Source organism: Staurois parvus, unplaced genomic scaffold (genome assembly GCF_062004578.1).
Source record: "Staurois parvus isolate SC_StPar_1 unplaced genomic scaffold, SC_StPar_1.0 ptg000091l, whole genome shotgun sequence".
NCBI classification, from domain to species: domain Eukaryota; kingdom Metazoa; phylum Chordata; class Amphibia; order Anura; family Ranidae; genus Staurois; species Staurois parvus.
In genome coordinates, this window is record NW_028317887.1 from 787,838 (window position 1) to 793,536 (window position 5,699).

The 5,699-nt window shown below is 36.3% G+C and overlaps 1 non-coding gene across 1 annotated transcript; it reads right to left on the reverse strand.

Annotated features, from left to right (window-relative positions):
• Positions 1 to 3,436: 3,436 nt before the first annotated feature.
• LOC149468177 (U6 spliceosomal RNA) lies at positions 3,437 to 3,544 on the reverse strand. Its single transcript, XR_016311785.1, has one exon. It is a non-coding gene; the product is annotated as a U6 spliceosomal RNA (small nuclear RNA).
• Positions 3,545 to 5,699: the final 2,155 nt, after the last annotated feature.

Consider the following 5,699-nt stretch of genomic DNA (forward strand, 5'->3'; position numbering starts at 1 on the left):
AGAAATTCTGACTGTGATTTTAAAATACTCTGCTAACATGACAAATTGCACAACGTGATTTTCAGATGCCATTCATTTAATGGCATCTAATACCGTGTTGCAGTTCTGCCACAATTGTCACATGATGAATTGCACTGCAATCATGGCAAACTGCATCGTGTGTAGTGTGTCACCCAAAAGAAGCTCCAGCTCCTTTTTTTTGAACACGCTTCATGCAATGGGGTTTGTCACAATTTTAGAGCGATTTATCGCACAACAATCGCGGCAGAAACACGTCACATTTTTGGGCGACATTAAAATGAATGTCATCTGAAAATCACGTTGTCTCATTTGTCATGTTAGCAGAGCGTCAATTCTGTCTGCGATTCAAAACTCTCATGTGTGAATGGAGCCTCCATGATAAAATGCAAAATTGCATTTATTTGTGGAACTTACAAAGATTTCCTTGACCTCGTCACGCCGGCCGAACGCAAATGTCTGGGCCTAGACGTCGAGCGGCCGCACATTTTCGTTCTATTAAAAAATAACATATGTGGTGAGAGCGCGCGCCCTGCGCGCTCCCAGCACACGTGTCTGGTGCTTATGGAAAGGTCCCGATCTCCTCTTTCGATCTGAACCTTTCCCGATCATGTGACCGCCATGATAGCGTATCATGGCGGTCACATGGCCCTAAACCCCGCCCTGCCTCCCGGCTTCTGAAACCCTTAAAGGGCCAGGAGGTGCCGGCGCCAAGGGGTTAAAATCGGTAAAAACTGAAAAAAAAACCTATGAATATACAAAAAGTGCAGCGCTTGTATAAATTATAGTGATAATAAAAAGTCCAAACATATGAAAATGAAATCAAAAGAAAGTGGTTCCCAAAGGCTTTGATGAAACAGAAGAGTTTTCAATGATAGCTGATGTGTCACCAACCACTCACATGCAAGGCTTATCAGAACAATATGAACATGTTGGAAGACAACCATAAGGGCTAGTAGGCGCAATGCTCTTCTGAATCCCACAAGAGAAAAAAAAAATCTGTTGATTAACACTTAAAATGGTAGATTTAGAATTTATCAATACATATGTTACACAATGAATGCACAATGAATGCATAATTTTAACTGCAGCAAGTTAATGATATTTTTGCTCCAAAATATTTCTTTAGATAAATACTCATTGATAAATGCTTTTATATAATGTAAGAAAGCATGCAGCTCTTCTAAAATACAATAGAAATTAAAATGAAGCATGCTTAATCTCAAAATAATTTAACAGCATGACAAATGTCAAATGCATTCACCATGTTCAAGTCGTTTTCTTTACAATCTTGAATTTAAATTTACTATAATCCTTTGTTGAGGCTTGTAAATGCATACAAAGCTAAGTAACCATGTAAATAATATGTTAATAAAATAGATTTCCTCTTCTGCATTTTTTATTTAGCCACAGGGGGTCAGCACAGCTCTTTTGAGCATACAAGAGGACTGTAATGGGACTTTAGCAGGCTTTTATTGCACACGTATAGACCTATGTACGTACTCATTTTAAAAAAAAAAGTTGGGATACGATCTTAAGAGAGGGATCCTAAGAACATAAAAAGAATTCTAAGATAAATTTAAACAAAATATAGATGTTAGCCCATTCATTTATATTTTTTGTTGTGAAATATTGTGCCAAAAGCCCAGCTTTATTTAGCATAATGCATTTTGAACACCAGTCATTTTTTTAAATAACTACATGAAAGAAAGCCTGATCTATCATCAGTTACTACAAAAGGCCCAAGAATCTCACTTTTACAGTTGCTGTCGATGTTTATTTCACTCAGCTATAATGATCCCTGTTCCAAAGCGATCATACAGAAATCGTAAAATTATAACGGAAAAATACAGTGGAGTTTCAATAAGTACACATTTGTATTCTTATTCTAAAGTTTGCTTTCATTGCTTGCTGTACAATATTGTTTTGATTTGTAGCATATTTGTAAATCATTTTTTCTAATACCAGTACTATTGTGCTTTAGAGAGTTGCTGTTTTGGAATCCGTTCCCAATGACCACTGATATTTATAGAATATGCCTCTGAGAGACATTTTTTTTAAAAATTTTCTTTACAATCAGTTTGGAAGTAAAACAATAGACTTGCAGTGAGAAAGAGAGCCAATGAGAAAAAGTATGATATGGGTGAATAACAAGCAAATATGGTTGCCCTGCATACATCCATAAATCAAAACCATAAATAAAAACGTTTTCTTTTCTTTTTTTTACATTAGCATGCATTGATAAGATTTTATATTTTAATGATCCATTCACATGCATACCCAACCAAAAGATTTAGGAAATGTTGGAAGAAACTATTTAAGTAAGGAAGATGTATGATAGACACAAGAAAAGATTTGGATTGTTTAATTCTTTACACTGTTTGGTTTGTTCTTTGCCTATCACAACTAAGAGTAAAAGATGAACGAGAAAACTTTTCTTTTGTTTTAAATAAGGAATTTTGGACATAGCAAATGCCTCTCATCAGGTACATTTGATGTGATTGTACAAATAAACAAGCAAGTTTTCTTTTGAAAGGAATATTTTGATGCTCATAAAAAATAAGGCTTTGTTAAACTGCAGAAAAAGCCACAGATATAAGACCGTGATTAAAAATAATAGATGCCATACGTTCAGCATGATGCAAAAAGTCACACAGTGGGGCCAACGTTAGCTCCAGGAGTCAATACCATTGGTTTACGAAAAACTGTCATGGAATTACCAGTTCTTTTCCTGAGTACAGCTGGCCTGGTGTGGTCTACACAGGTCTTATATCTGTGGGTACACTAAGTGAGAATCATTACCAGTAATGAGAGATAAGTAAACCCTCATGTATGAAGTATCTGAGATTACAAATGTTTTCAGGTTGAATGAGACATATGGATTGAATACTTACTTAATTTAATGAACAAACACATACCATATGTGTGTGTGTTATATACAGTATAATGATTATCTTTAAATTAAATATACAATCTTCAATTAAATTATATAAAATCCATAATGTTCTAAAATTAAGTAAATGTGCTTCATATAAATAATATAACCTCCATAATGTTTTTCTGATTTACTGAAATATTGATGTATATAATATGACCTATATTTTTATTGGTTATTATTTTATATTGGTCAGATTCGATTTTCACAGTGCTTTACTAATTGTAGGCAATGACTAATAATATTGTTTCATTTTTATCAACTTACATTTTTACAGTATTTTAACTGTTTGGGCCAGTTGCTTTCACGCGTGCAATTTTTAATATTGTATGTACTATGGTGTATATATTTGACCAGATTGCAAAACCTTCATTGATGATTTAGGTAATAATCATGTTTTAATAAATCATTACATGAATTAAAGTTTTGGAAAACATGGTTGTGTATGGATCTATATATATATACATATATATATAAAAACATTTTTATATGGAACGCTTCACAAATTTTCCTGTCATCCTTGCGCATGGGCCATGCTAATCTTCTCTGTATCGTTACAATTGTTAGTATATGTCCTGTCAAAGGTAGTACAGGTTGTGTATATTTTCATGGCTCTTGTTTGCTCTTGAGGTTTTGTTTTTTTTTTAAAACTAATATTTTCAGTTTTAATTACTCTCTTGTGTACTACTCATCTGAAAATAAATTCTGGTGTTAAGCATGCATAACCTCTCTGGTCACTTAGGGCACTATTCACAGTCTAACATAGTCCAAAATATACAAACATTTACATATGGCCCCTAAATTCTCCCTCTGTTTGCTGTGACGGACAAAGGACTACATATTAAACTATACAGCTACAATGCTGGTTGAAATTTCTGGTGCTGTGGAAAACAGTATTGCAAGGAGCTTCCTTACAGTTGTAATCTACTTAACTTTGACACAACAAGATGTGGATGGCACAGCGTTGGTTTACAATTAACCTCCCTAGCAGTCTGATTATGTCCATATTTTTGTGCTCAAAGCGGTACATTTTTTTGCATGGAAATATGTGTTTTTTTTTATTGTAGGCCTGTCATTTTTAGGAATAACTCACTGAAATCTGTCAAAACAAGAGTCTAGTAAACATCCCGGGTATGCTAAAATTTGAAACACAAAATCATAAATTATAATTTAACAAATAATCATAAAAAATAGTAATAATATAATAATAATACATTTAATTCAATAATATAATCAAACCAAAAACAGTGAAATTTGAAATATAGCGCCAAGTTCGCACATCACTGAGCAAAGTCGCAAAATCGTTTTCATTGTCTGATGACGAATTTCCCCACAAATCATTATCACTCAATTCTGCAAGTGGTTCTAATTTACTATCGCTGTTCTCTAGCTGGTCTAAAACCGACTTTGACCTAAAGGGACGCTTTTTGGACGCCATGGACGTTTCTCAGTTTCCAGGCAGAAAGACCAGTAAAAATGCAGGCAGGGCACAGGACAAAGCACTAGGGACAAAATGTATGTGAAATGGTTTGATACAGTAATGTTTTACTATGTGATTTTAGTGTATTTAGTGAATGTCACTTTTTGTCATTTTCAAATTTCCCGCCAGTTCTGTCCCCCATACGTCCCGATGATCGCAGGGGACGGAACCCAGATGACAGATGCCGGGGACACTGCAGGAGGGACATCGCGGGAGCGCAGGACAAGGTAAGTGAAGAACAGATGCTGGAGCAGCGCCGCATGGTAAGCACGAGTGTAGCTCGGGATTACCGCTTTTGGTACTGAAACTTTACCCCGAGCTTAACTCGGGAATACCGTCAGGGAGGCTACAGCTGCTTGAAGCACCTCACGTAATTATAACTGCCTATTTATGAACAGAGATCAGAGACCTAACCACTCATACAGGGATTGGACAAAAATATGGAAACATTGCATGATTTGCTGGTGTGAAAGTGAAGACATGTGTTGCGTTGAAAGTGGAAGTGATGTAACATTCTTTTTCTTCCACTGTGTGGTGAGACACCTAGCTAACTGTTGGGAAACCTCACTTTCGTCATTCACTGCATGCACTGCTAGTAATATGAAGTCATGTCAGAGCTAGCTGAGTTTCAAAGAGGGTAAATTGTTGGTGCCCGCTTAGCTGGTGCCTCTCTGACTGAAGCTGGCAAATTATTTGCCTTGTCATGAGGTACAGTATCAAAGGTTATGATGGCATATACAGTTTTTGGGAAAATGTCATCTGATAAGCAAAAGCACAGTTGGCATGACAAGAAGACAAGAGACAAAAGGACATAGTGCAGGATTGTGACCCGGAATAAATTACTGTAAAGCTCGATCTCAGTCTTACAAAGCCTGTGTCCTCAAAAACTGTGTAGAGGGAACTCCATAAGCAAATCAAATTGCCAAACCACTAGTGACCGATATTAATGCTCAGAAAAGGAGATAGTGGCGTAACACCCATAAATCATGGACTATCAATCAATGGAGGACTGCAATATGGTCTGAAGAATTGAGCTTCATACTGTTCCCAACCACCTGATGTGTTTACATGTTGCAAACACCTCCTCAAGCTTACGACCAGGACTGTCTTGTGCCAACAGTAAATCATGGTGGTGGTGTAATCATGGTTTGGGCAGCCATATATTGGTATTCTGCAGGCCTCATCATCACCTTGAAAGGTAGAGTCACTGCCAGTGATTGTACAAATTTTGGCAAACCATGTGCACCCCATGGTGCAGACATTGTT